Raw genomic sequence first — 14,076 nt, 5'->3', positions numbered from 1 at the left:
CTAACAAAGACCTATAAACCTAAGTACAAAGCATGCTTAGAGTAGTCTTGGGTCTGTCACACATGTGACTATAGTCACCCTTCCAACCTTAAACTGCAGAGTCTGTAACACTGGAAAAAGTCAGCATTAGTTAAAACACAAGATGAGCCCTCATTCTTCTGAACACTTCTGCCAAGGGCTATTCAGCTATTACCCAGACGGCTTGAAGGCTGCTCAACATTTCATCCAAAATGCCTTCCTAACCCTCTCTGTCTGAAAGCATATCAGCATAAGGTATGATTGTTGTTTTCCAATAAACAGTAGGAGACGTCACCAATACCATCACGCTGCTGTACATTTGCATATACTGCTTACTTGTAAAAAAACTCGCCAATTGTGCTTCACACAAACACAGAAACTTGCATATTTCACTATAGCTTGAATGTAGTAGATTCTGACATGGTTTTCTAAAGCAAGCCTGGTAAGGAGTAAGTTTTTGAAAAGCTGACCATGGTGCATCAGGCCTAAGAGAGCATTGATGAGACAGATTTCCAGGTTAGCCTTCATTTGCATAAGATGGATGCTATTGTCCTGCAGAAATAAGTTGCAATCCCGACACTAAGTCATAAAGTGCCTTGTCTACCTCTGCCACTTAGTCTTATTGTAGCTTGGAGCAAAAAATGGACTATTTTTTTTTTTCTTCTCTCTTTTGATATCTTGAGGAGATACAAGGTGGGAAGATATTCTCTTTAAATATCGTCTTGGTACTGACCACTAGGAGATACCACCTCAAAAGAGAGTGGAACTGTCTCTGGGAATCCCTAGAAAGAAAAAGCAAGAGAGGCCGTCTTAAAGCAACAGGGAAAGATGTCTGGCATGCAGGAGGCAGCCCGATAAATGGGCATTGCAGAGCTGGGTGAAAGGCACTTGGAGATTCAGAAAGAAAAAATTTCAAGTACTGGAGCTGATGAGTCCCTGCATATAGATGAGACAGGTGTTAGTACAGAATAAAGTCCCTTGCAAGAAACAAATTCTTCCTAGTTGGCGCAGACCTAGGAGAAACTTGGCTATCTAGAAAGCAAAAATAGGCATAATAGGACTTAGCACAGGAATAAGTAGGACTGAATAGGATGGTGCCACTTTTACATAATCACATTTCTAATTATAGTCGTACTTTGAAGCAGAGAACAGTATTGTTGGTAACATAATAGAGAACTAAAAAGAAAAAAAAATGGCATTGCTCATCTGCTGTACAAGCTATTCTCTACAAATACAAGTGAAACAATCAACGGGGCATTTTAATTTCCATTGGCCAACAAGACATTCACATAGAAGTAATAGATACAGTTCACATTTGCCAACTTTTATTATGCTTCTTAACAGACATTCATGTAAAAACGGTAGATTTACTGGCTGAGAATAAAGAGGTGAATACCAAATTGCAAATGCCATAAAAATAGAGAACACCAGGAACTACGTTTGACGCTTCCATAGAATCTAACTTTCTAATCAAAATGCAGCACAGCTGAACCAGAGGCTCGTACTAGCAGCACATAACAATGAATTTTTCCAGCTGCTTTGTATCCCCTGTAGAAGCTTTCACTACTTTTGACAAACTTTCCATCCATCAGCCTATACAATAGTGCTTCATTTTAAAACAGCATCTGGTACACATTCATCTTAATGGCAGACACAAACACACTAAGATCCCTGGAAAATAATTGCAGTGCTATAATACACACACTTATGCACAATGCTGACAATCCAGATGCGTTTTGTGGTGGAAAACAATGTGTGAGCTACTTGGATACATTCAACAACAAAAATGAGATTTCAGAATCTTTTATTAAAAAGACATTTCTCTTCTACGTTCCATAGGAAGAAAGTGATTAGCTGAATAACAGAACAAGTAATATATCAAAACCTAATTGAAACTGAGACAAGTCAAAGATGATATGTAATTATATGTTACTTAATGGTAAAATATCATCCAACTAAACATCATATTTTACAGTAAGCAGAAGTAAGCTCAGACTAAAAGTTGCAAGGGAGAGCAGTAGGGAAAGTTGATGAAAGTTATAGATATAAAATAGTGAAGAGAAATATCTGAAGAATAAAAAAAAAAAAAGGGTATGAATGGCGGGGGGGGAGAGGGTAAGAAATCAGACAGGCTCTATCAACTGCCTAAACGCTATTGTGAAAACAAGGCTTTTGAAGTATTTTGTCTCCAGAATGATAGCTAAAATTGTGAGGGCCCCAGCACACAGTCACAGGCCTGCCCCCACAGCCTGCTCCGCAGGAATGGGCATCTACAACGCCTCTAAGGCAGAACTGAGATGGCTTCCAGTTGAGTCTGAGCACGCTTGGCCTGGACAGAGACGACACAAGCATTTTCAAAAAGACTACATCAGTTAGCAGTCCAAGGCAAGGAAAGTCAAAAGATTCCTCCCGGAAAAGGTTTATTTATCACTGAAACTGGTAATACTCGAGGGAAACAGGAGGAAGCCTGCACCTCAGCAGCACTCAGTGGACAGCCCAACTGAAATGACAGGGTGATAAACAGCCTGCACCTGCAAGCACTTCAGGGCAACGAGGCAAAGACCTATGCCCTTAACTGTGTGGTTAAAGGAGCACGTGAACATTTTATCAGATCAATAGACGCAGGACAAGAGACACTTCTTGAATCTCAGGTTAAATAGGTACCATTATCTTACTCATACAACAAGAACGGGAAGGAAGGAAGGATACATTTTTTGCAAGTGTAGTCAAAATTCCTTAGACTCAACCTACTTGAAGCAATAAGGAGAACTGACAAAGTATAATAGCCACGGAAATTCCTCCTGCTTTTCAGGGGAGAGAGCGCTGCCACGTCGTGCCTAGCAAAGTGCTGAATATGTCATCCAGATACAAAATTTCTTTTAGCACTTGAGAAATCTCCTGTCAAGTAAACTGTCTTATCTCACGATAAGCTGGTCGGCAGGACTGCAAGTCGATCACATTCAGAAACAGAAAGCGAGAAAGAGCACTGTACAGTTGGTTTGGGTAGATGTAACCAGACTGGACAGAGACAGGTACAAAGATCTAGGCTGGGCTTTGCATTTGCTAGACAGGTACCTATTAGCATAGCTAAGACTGGACTTGCTTTTTTGGTTTGTACAGAGGTGACCTTTACTCTCTTCTGGGATGTCACTCCTTCCTCCAGGTCTCCAGGGTGCTGCAGCTCCTACATATATGCATGCTGTGCGCTTCAGGGTATTCTATAACAGTCTTGCAAACAATACTTCTGATATTTCTGCCTAAAATGGTGTCATTTGTCAAGGCTTTATTGTATATTACACAAGACAAAACAGGCTGAAACTGATGCTTCACAATCCTCCTTTTTAATGGACAGAAGGACGTGTCACTAAGTCGTAAGAGAGAGGATGCTACATTTAAACTACCATACTGTATCAGGCTTGGGCTTGCTCATTGTAGGATCTTGCGTCCTGGATGGATCAGCACCAGGTGCAACAAAGAGAAGAAACAAGACATGCAAAAACAAACCATGAAACTCTCTGTCCAAGGGAGATCCTCCTCTTCCCTTCCTCCTCTGTTCTCTACGTCCCCCTTCAGACTGCTTCACCTTTAAGAACCTTTACTACAATGACGCCAAAAGTGAAAATTTTCGTGGAGTTTGTATGTAACATAAGCAAAATTTATATCTGTTCAACTCGGTGCCAGAATGCAATGCAGAGGCTTGGTGTTGTGCATTTCCTTTTCATCACATTCTCTTTCATGTTTTAGTAAGTTTAAATAACACGCTTGTGACTTTTGAAGCTAGCTTTTTGTGCCTCACATTCTTCCAAAGCCCTCTTTCCATATTCTGCAACTGACCACTTAAAGCCCCAGTTTTCTCTTCAGTTCTTGAAAGAACTGAAATATCTTTGGGCAACAGACAACTCAACATATTCAAAAATATTAATAAAATGCCTCTGAACAATTAATTCGTACTTATATTTAAATCACCTTCCATGTCCTTTTCAAAGGCTAACTACTATTCCTGTAATGCTTATGTAAGGGGAAAGTTTGGTCCTAAATAAATCACAGTTTCAAAACAAAGGAATAATTATTTCTCATCACTTTGATTAATCAAATCCAGCATGAAATATTTATATAGTTAAAATAAAAGATTTGAATAAAAGTGAAAATCCAGAGCAAACATATCACTGAGATTATTTAGATAAAATAAAAATCAAAGTAGAAAAGATAAATTACGTAATTAAGCAGTTAACTGCTCTCCTGCACTACAACAGGTTTATAGCAACAGCCTTAACTGTCTTATAACGGAATGTCAGGTCTACCACAGCCCTGGACATCATTATTTCCTCTCCTTTTCTCCTCCGTGATGTTGTGATTGATGAACCGGGCAATCATCAAGTATTTTCTTTATATTTAATAGATCATAGAAGGTGCCACCTTAAAATTTAAGAATTTCTCACTGTTAAATAACAACATTGTAAACCCAAGAACTCAAGAAGCAAACCCAAGGAGCGTAAAAAAACCCCCCAAAACCACCAAAATATAAAAAAAATAAAAAAGGACAGTATAGAATAAAGTCTAAACTTTGCCTCTGTCAGAAACGAGTGATTTAAGCACATCCCTTTTTCAGACAGCTCCTTCCTGGTGCTGACTCTTGCAGTCTGTGCTTGGAACAGTAGATTCTTGGGACCACTTTGTACCATGATGTGACAACACACTCCAGCAAAAGCGGACAGTTGGGAAAACTTGCTGAAGGCATCCTCTCAACCACATAAAGCAGGTGCAAAGCACAGTCCCCTGAGCAACTAAGTGACTAGGAACACAGGTAGTCTCATCAACGCATCAAGCACCAATCAAAGTTCAAGAAAAACAAAAACACATCAACAGCCTGTGCACCTTCTGGAGGATGCCTTTTCCTGAGAGACCCCAGACGTTATGCCTCCTGTACAGCTAGTATACAAACACAGACAAACACAGCCTAAAGGCAGTTCAGACCCCACTTTGGTGGAGCAAGTCACTCACTTCACTTGGTCCTTCATCTCCACCAGCTGGAGAGAGATTAGAAAAACTTTCCATCTTTCTTGAAGACCTCAGTTAACTGGAGAAGGCTAGCACAGCTGCCCTGATGTTTTTAGCTTCTGTGTGGATGTTTGTTATCTACAGTTACAGGTCCCTGTACTGTGAGTCCAGTCTGTCTGGCACATGCATTAGCCTAAAAGCATCACATCCAGTCCTCACGCTAGCACTTCCACAATACATCTCCAGGTTTCAGAAAATTTAAACCCAAAACTTTTTTTGTGGTTTTGGTTTTGGTGGGAGAGGTGGCACATAAAAAGCAATAGTAGAATCTTTGTCAGAGACATGGACAGTAGGATTAAGTGCACCCTCAACAAGTTTGCCAACAACACCAAGCTGTGCGGTGCAGTCAGCACACTGGAGGGAAGGGATGCCATCCAGAGAGACCTGGATAGGCTTTAGAGGTGGGCTCATGCAAACCACATGAAGTTCAACCAGGCCAAGTGCAAGGTCCTGCACCTGATTCACGGCAATCCCAAGCACAAATACAGGTTGGGTGGAGAATGGCTTGAGAGCAGCCCTGAGGAGAAGGACTTGAGGGTGCCGGTGGACAAAAAAACTCAACATGAGCTGGCAATGCACGCTTGCAGCCCAGAAAGCCAACCACATCCTGGGCTGCATCAAAAGCAGCATGGCCAGCAGGTCGAGGGAGACAATTCTGCCCCTCTACTCTGCTCTGGTGAGACCCCACCTGGAGTACTGTGTGCAGCTCTGGAGTCCTCAGCACAAGAAGGACATGGACCTGTTGGAGTGAGTCCAGAGGAGGGCCACAAAGATGACCCGAGGGCTGGAGCACCTCTCCTATGAAGTCAGGGTGAGTGGGGGCTGTTCAGCCTGGAGAAGAGAAGACTCCAAGGAGACCTTATAGTGACCTTCCAGTACCTAAAGGGGGCCTACATGAGAGACGAGGAGAGACCCTTTACCAGGGGGTGGAGCGATAGGACAAGGGGTAATGGTTTTAAACTGAAGGAGGGCAGATTTAGATTTGATATTAGGAAGAAATTCTTTAGTGTGGGGGTGGGGGGACGCTGGAACAGGTTGCCCAGGGAAGTTTTGGATGCCCCATCTCTGGAGGTGTCCAAGGCCAGGCTGGACGGGGCTTTGAGCAGCCTGGTCTAGTGGGAGGTGTCCCTGCCCATGCCAGGGGGTTGGAACTAGATGATCTTTAAGGTGCCTTCTATCTAACCCAAACCATTCTATGATTTTTAAAAGAATTCCTCAGGATCCCACATCTCATGAGAGATCTGGTATCAGTGAGACAGCTCCTGGCCTGCAATCAGAGTAGGAAGTAGGCAAGAAAATGCCTTCTTGACCATAATCTTTAAAATCTTTCAGCTATTAGGTAGAGTTTGTCCTTCCTTTGAATGCCTTTGCATATCGTTTCATTTAAAGCTAAGAAAAAAGTATGCACGTTTACAGGAGAATATTCCACTCGGCATTATTAACATATGCGTTTGCTTTTTAGATGTTGAATTTCTCTATGAGATGTTGGGACTCAAATATAACTAAATAATTGACAAATTTAAATAACAGAATTTAACACCCATTTTCTATATGGTCAGTGAAAAATACTGAAAACCTCATTACCAAAGGAAAATAAAATATTGGTTATTCACTGTAAGGTAAAAGACAATTTTTTTTATGATAATTTAATGGAATTAATATAAAAAGCAATCAGAAGACCCTAAATCATTTGTAAGAAAATGGCTGAAGACATCTAAACAATAAATTACGTTTAAGGAAACTGAATTAACAGGATCATACTACAGGTTAATTACCCTGTCGACATCCAAACAATATAGTATGCTACAATAATCTTTTTTGCATAAACACACACAGAGAGAACTGATAAATGAAACATTTCAAAATGCATTGCTGTGCCTTTCAAACCAGCAGCAGAAGCATTACAAATAAAATCAGAAATATGCAGATTACTCAGTGTAGAACACAGCCAGAGAAAGACAGTCGGGGTGAGTGGTAGGGTGCAATGCTAGCAAGCTATGTCACTATTTAGGATGAATTTTACTTGCCCTCCCCCCGCCAAGATTCCATAATGTATCACCATGACTGAAATTTCAAAATAAAAAAAAAAAAAAAAAAAAAAGCTAGATAGGCCTTTACTCCTTTCCTCCAGTAAGTCTCCCCTTGCCAAATTGGAAAAAAAAAAAAAGAGATCCTTTTTTAAAAGAAGAAAAAATTCATTAGACACCTACAAACAATAATGTTGTTATCACGACGCAATTATCAAGTAACAGGCTATGCAAAGTGACCTAGGGAAATTACTTCAGCTATTGTGAAAAGATCAGAGCGATGAGGCATTACAATAATCCATCTGTGACCACGTCTCCCTCTAGGGGTTTTATCTAATGACTAACATATAAGGTTGATAAATACTATAAATTTTATTAGAGTAAGAGTAAAACGAATGCCCTTTTACAATTTTGGCTTTGATTCTGACTCCAGACTGGAGTTTCTTATGCCCCTCTAAATCAATCAGAATTGAATATTCCTCAGTATTTGAGGGGAGGGAGGGTAAAACACAAGTCATACAAGGAATACGTTTCAGGAGGAGGCAAGATAGGTATCTTCAAGAACACAGAAGAGCAAAACAGCACTGGATCAAGATGCTCTGACCAGACTCCAAAGTAAGTCTTACTAAAAGGAACTAAAAGAACGAAGAAAAGAACACTACAGAAAAATGATGAGAGAATGCTAAAATCAACACAAAATAGCTTTAATACAGAAAACGAAATTAATTGAACAAACCGATTTGATATTACAAATATAATTAATGAAGAGTATATTAAACTACTACACTAGTAAAAATAAATACGAAAGCACCAATTAAACACCACCACCCACAACAGTTTTACGTCAAGTCCATAATGGAGTCAAGGGGAAAAAAATAGTTTGCTATCAACCAGTTTGGTCTCCTTGATCAATGGTACTTTTTTGTAAAATGCTGAGAAAAGCAGAAAAAAAGCCCAATTTTTTGTCTGCAGTGGTCATCTCCTACAAAAAGGAAGATAACTCTGCACTGGTCAGATCACAGGTGTTCACGATAAAAATAGTCAGAAAAATCTTCTTTTTTTTTTTCCCCCAGAAAAATATATCTTCCAGCAGCAAATGCTGAAACATCCATTGCCCTGATAAAACAAATTTTTTGATACTTCTTACAGAGGTCTCTTAAACAGTGAGCAAGGAAAAGTATGAAGAACCTTTTTCACCGGTTTTTAATTAGAAAATGCTAACTTGTCCAAATATGAGCTTTGCATAGGTGAGCTGCTCATCATCCTTGAAACCTGCTGGCCTTGAAGTGAGCCCCGGCACCTGCAGGGGCCTCAGCCAGTGCAGAGACCACTCAGAGTGGAACTTTGAAACCTGAAATCTTTGAAACCAGGGAAGTGGTTGAGTCACCGTCCCTGGAGAAATTTAAAAGGCATGTAGATGCAGTGCTGAGAGACACAGTTTAGTGGTAACTTGGCAGTGCTAGGTTAACAATTCTATGTTTCTGTCTCTGAATCTGACCAAAACACTCCTTGATTTCTCTTTGTGGTGGCTATCAGAGGCCCTGATGAAGTGAATCCCAATTGCTCCTTGCCAGGCATTCCTCCCAGACTTGACATCCAGGTGTAGTGGCAGAGGGTGGCCCAGGAGAGAGGCAATGCGGAAGATGGCGTCCAGAAATAAGGAGATGAGGGGCAGTTGCAGGCAGAGGCCTCCTCTCTGACCCTGGACCTGCTCCTCCTCCCACCTTCTGAGGGGAGTGCATAAGGGAACAAGAAATATAGCAATATAGCTGGGATGAAGAGCCTGGAGGAATTCTGGGACAGGCCCGTTATCAATTATTTATGTCTTCCTCATATAAAGAAAGCCTCTGAGGGAATCAGGAGTGTTAATTCACAAAATGTAACATTTCAAAATTGTCCTGTACAAAGCAATTGAGTTATTCACTAACTTCACTCTTAACAGATGCCTACTTTGAGTGGTTATCCCAGAGACCTGGCTTAACATAAAATAAATATTTGAAGTAAAAAGCATTTCTTGGATGTTTGACTTTTTGATGTCAAAGCAGTCTTGTAAATTGTTGATTGCTACTGCAGTACAAAATAATGGGAGAAAAAAATTGAAAAGAAGAGTATAGTCTAGAGCAAGTATGGATGAGCTGCTTAGTTCTTGCACTGTTAAACTAGATGATTGTGTAATCCACAGTATGTAATTTCCCAGTGCAGAACTGCTTCCTATGTAGTGCATTGTGATGGTAGCCAGTATTTTAGGGCTAAACAGTATAAAATTACAATGTGTCCACCAAAAGGAACAAAAAAAAATAAATTACGCTTTTTCAAATTGCTACTGTGATTCAATGTGCCAGTGCTCAACCTTTTATTCCAAAGGGGTATTCTTTTGAATCAGTTTCAAAATCAGAACCACTAATGAGGATAATTAAGTATGCAATTGTTTTTGCCTACAAAAATGATCGCTACAGATAAAAGCACGCAGTGTTACATTGTCATTCTCACAGGACGGAAACTTCCATTTAATCAAAGGAGGCTTCCACAATTAAAAGAAAAGGTCCTCAGGTGAAACCATAAAAAGAAGCAGAACTCACAAACGAGTTGCATCTCTAGAAGGGGAAGAAGCATGGGTTTTGGCAGAGTGCACTGTAGAGACCTGAGTGCACAGACAAATGCTGAGCAGCAAGCACAACAGATGCAACTGATGGAAGCTTTTAATCTGCTAAAAAGAAATAATCTGTTTGTAATTTAAACACTTACTTTTAATTGTATGTTCAATAATGGAATGAAGGAAAGGGTAGGTATTCATGTGGGATAGGCATTCCAGTTTAGGCTACAAACTACCAGAGTAAGATGTGTAGGTAAGGTCCTGCTCCCTTATTTAAGAGAATAGAGAAAAAATGAAAAACAAGACAAATAAATAATTGCCAACTTGGGGGCAAAAAATCTTTGCTTCTTGAAGCAAGAGCCGCTGCGTAACCTCAACTCCACTCACTCTTATCACAAAGAATGCATTGCGAGAACACCAGAAGCAACCTGACAGAAATGAGAGAAGAGCCTTGGATTTATTTTTTCCTCACAAAAATATTTTATAAGCAAGAGAAATAAAGATAATTAGTTGTGTCACAGAGTTCTGAAAAAATTAATTAATCAACAGTTGTATAACTTTTCTTTTGACTGATTTACAAAATTATCACTTTTTCCATAAACAGAGTCATTACTTACAAGGATTCATTGGCTGAGTTCTAACAGCTTTCAGTCTGGGGCTTCTCTGCAAATGCTGCAGCTGACCTAACGCTTTCTTATAGTGTCCTACTGGCCACCTACATCGTGTCCTAATAGGACAACAGAGTTTTACAACTGAACAACAACAAAGGCTAGCATATTTCTCATCGTATCTGTGCAGGAAAGAGTCAAAACTTAAAAAAAGATCTCTTCCACACAAAGATGAAAGTAGAACAGATCAAAAATTTCAGTGGAAATAATTAAGTGGCAAAATGCTTCACAAAATTATATAAGGGTATATTTTAGACCAGAACAGTCAGCTAGATTATGAGTCCCATAGTCCGGTCACTTCTCTCATCTTTCCCACATCCCAGATGAATGCTGTAATACTCACGCAAACCAGACCCTGCAAGATCTTTCATCTGGATGCAGAAAACAGACAGGACACCCTTCTGGGATGGGTTCTTATTCTCTGATTTTTCATGTGGGTGACCTCCACTTGTGATGAGTGAGTGAGCCCTACTCCTAGAGTCAGTCTCCCTCCAGACCAAGCAAGCCTTCCAATCACCAAGCTACAGGAAACTAGAAAAGGAAAAAAACCGAAAGTGTCGAAAGATTTGTAAACCCTGACCTCTCAGTTCTGTTATTACACATCACAGTTATTACTGAGTATCCTCAAAAGCGGCCCACAAAAGCTAAGTCAGCAAATTCCTCTCACGCCCTCAGGAAGCCTTCAGAAGCTCTCTGTAGTAACAATTACAAGTTCAGCAGGTTCCTGCATCTACAACCTGGAAGAAATCATTGTTATCATAGCTAAAAGTTGACTCTGTTAAAAGTTTCTGTAAATCCAAAACAGGGTTGAACACGTACCACAGAAAACTCTATCCCAAAGCTATGAGAGGAGAGAAAGGAGATGGAAACCAGACGGAAAGATCTGGATGATGCCCAGCTGTGTCCCACTCCTCCTCCATTCTTAGCCACTTGAAGAGAAAAGTATGTTCTCCTTGGATGGACTTAACATTGGGAGAAACAATATTGCCCCAAAAGAAACGTAAGAATGGACGTCTGGGGTTTGTCTGAGCCCACGCAGCTTCTACCCAGACACCATCAGTGTCTGATGCAGCATGAGCCAGGGCACTGGCTCATCCAGTAAGTACAAGCATGAGAATCTGAAATACATGCTGACAGGCATCAGCGTACGAAGCACAGCATTTTACTGTAAGAAGTCACGCAGAAATATTACTAAATAACTTGGTGTTAAAAGAAAATGCAGAAAGAATGAAGTCAAAGCTTTGGTGGTACACTAGTTCCAACATAGACACTGTTTTTCACACTTATTAGTCCCTGCTAAAGGAAAATGCAAAATCTGCCCACCAGGGTCATAGAGATAAGCAGAGCAACCTCTACAGCGCTGCCTGAAAAACAGAGTTCCAGACACTACTAGAGACTAGTAGTACTGAACTCTACTGCATTTCTTAATTAGGAAATGTTGAACAAAACCTGCAGTCTAAATGGTCCCAACTCACCACCACTAGCACATCAAGGACAAAATGTAATATTAGTGTGGTGCATCATTTGCATCACAGATCATATAATATTGTGGTATAAGAGCATTTCCATTCAGGAAGCACAAGTTTACTGCCCCCCACCGCCCTCCTCCATGATTCTTTCATCTCAAGCTTAACTGCAAGTGATTTAACCGAGAAAGAGTCCTTATTCCACAAGTCTGCAGAAGCAGAACCTATCAGGGCACCTGAAAATGCAGGAATAGAAAAAATTCCCAAGTCATAGGCAAGACAATACATACGCTTGCAAATGACTCTGAAGGGAGCAAACCCCTGGGCTCTAGAAACGGCTCTGCAGAGCAAACCCTTGCCTGGATTAGAAACCCCTTGAAGGGCACAGCCACTTGGCATTTGGAGTTCCTGGTCTGCTGCAGGTTTTCAAATCACTGTAGAACATGCAGCGCATCTTAAGCATTTTGCTGCACTAATCCTACTTCGCAACTGTGCTAGATTTTTCCACCCATGGGGACAAGTTCCCCATTTGACGGTATTCTTTCTGACAGTTTGCCTGTCGTATTAGACGATGCTGGCTTGGGCTGAGTCACAGCAACAGCCCAACTGCAGAACAAGAGCAGCCCTTGCACCATACACAGCACCAGCAGAGGAACATGGAATGCAGAGGGCACAGCTGCCTGTCTTGCTCAAGGGACGGCTCTCAAGCAATGCAGAGTTCAAAAAAAGGAGAGGGAGGAAGAAGAGGGGGGAAAAAACCCACGAAAAAATACATAACAATTACTTCCGGTCAGCACAACCAGCCAGTACCGGTAGATCTGAGCAGATAATCTCACTTCTGCAAAGCAAACAGAAGTTGCACATAATACTGCCTATTTTAATAATCAAATTGCTGATTTGCAATAGGTTCCTGAAATTATTTGGCCCTAATAAGCATCAAAATAAAACCGGTACTTATGTAGGCACTAAGTAGCTCAAATACTGCAACGCAACAAGGCATAATGAAGAAAAGAAGCATCATCAGCATCTGGTTATTGCTCACATTTTTTCCTAAACTGCTTCTGAGATCACCATGATGCACTAATTTTTGTTTAGATCTCACTAAATGGAAAGAAACCAACATGTACTGTCATGGCTACTGCTACAGAAGATTAGAGCTATAAAATAGAAGATTAGAGCTATGACAAATTACTGCAACCTTAGTAACAAAAACACCAAAAAGAAAACTAAATTTTCACTCTACCTATCACTTGAAGACAGGAGAAAAAGAAGACAGAAAAAAAAAAAAGAAAAAAAAAGAGATAAAGAAAGAAAAAGGCAGATCTGAAACAAGCTTTCAGGATTTAATTTTTTTACCTATGAAAACCTAACAAACTAACAAACTATGAATTATGGAATGCTCAGGACTTGAAGAACTGCAGTCTAGTACTCTTTGTCATGAGTTTACTACATAATTCATACAACATAGCATACACAGAAAATACTAGTATTTCAAAATACACACAATCCATTACATTTTTTTTTACTCAATAAGAGGTAAAATATCAGGAAGTTGGGTTTTGCTGGAGGAAGAAAGGTTTTAAGAATTTTAAATATATCTAAAATAAATGAAAATGACAACATCTCTCGATTTTTATATGGCACGTAAAATGGAGAGATACTATCAACATAAAAATAAGTTCTCTAAGAGAATTTTAACTTTCTGAATGATCCCAGGATAACATTCAGAGTTTGGAAATGGCAAGTTTAGCATACTAATCAGTTGAGGAGTAGAAATATATATGAAAATGCTATAAGGATGGCTAAAGAACGAGCATAACACACATTTACATGTTAGATACTCTTGATAAAATACAGGACTAGTAAGCCTTGAAGGCCTCTTTGTTTACCTGAAAAATAAGCATATGAAATATTGAGTTGTGACTTGGAAATTCCTGCGTTCTGTTTTAGTCCCCCCATCAGGCTTCCTGTATCACCTCAAGGCAATCACGAGTCTCAAAGCCCAACAATAGCAAAACCCAGCTTTCTTTGAACTTCAGTGAAATCTGAACATTTAAATACCAGTGACAATTTTGTGCTTTCCTGTGTTTTGCAGTGATTTAAAATATAAATAATAGCATATCACTTCCTCACTCAAGAGCAATGAGAAAATGAAGTCCTTGCAATTTCTTTGCTGCACATCTCTTCAGTTTTATTACATCATTAGATAAATACCTACCATAGGTGAACTTATAAATATCTACCAA

The sequence above is a fragment of the Rissa tridactyla genome, chromosome 1 (assembly GCF_028500815.1).
Source record: "Rissa tridactyla isolate bRisTri1 chromosome 1, bRisTri1.patW.cur.20221130, whole genome shotgun sequence".
Lineage (NCBI taxonomy): Eukaryota > Metazoa > Chordata > Aves > Charadriiformes > Laridae > Rissa > Rissa tridactyla.
The sequence above is the reverse complement of the archived record's forward strand: the minus strand, read 5'-3'. Positions refer to the sequence as shown.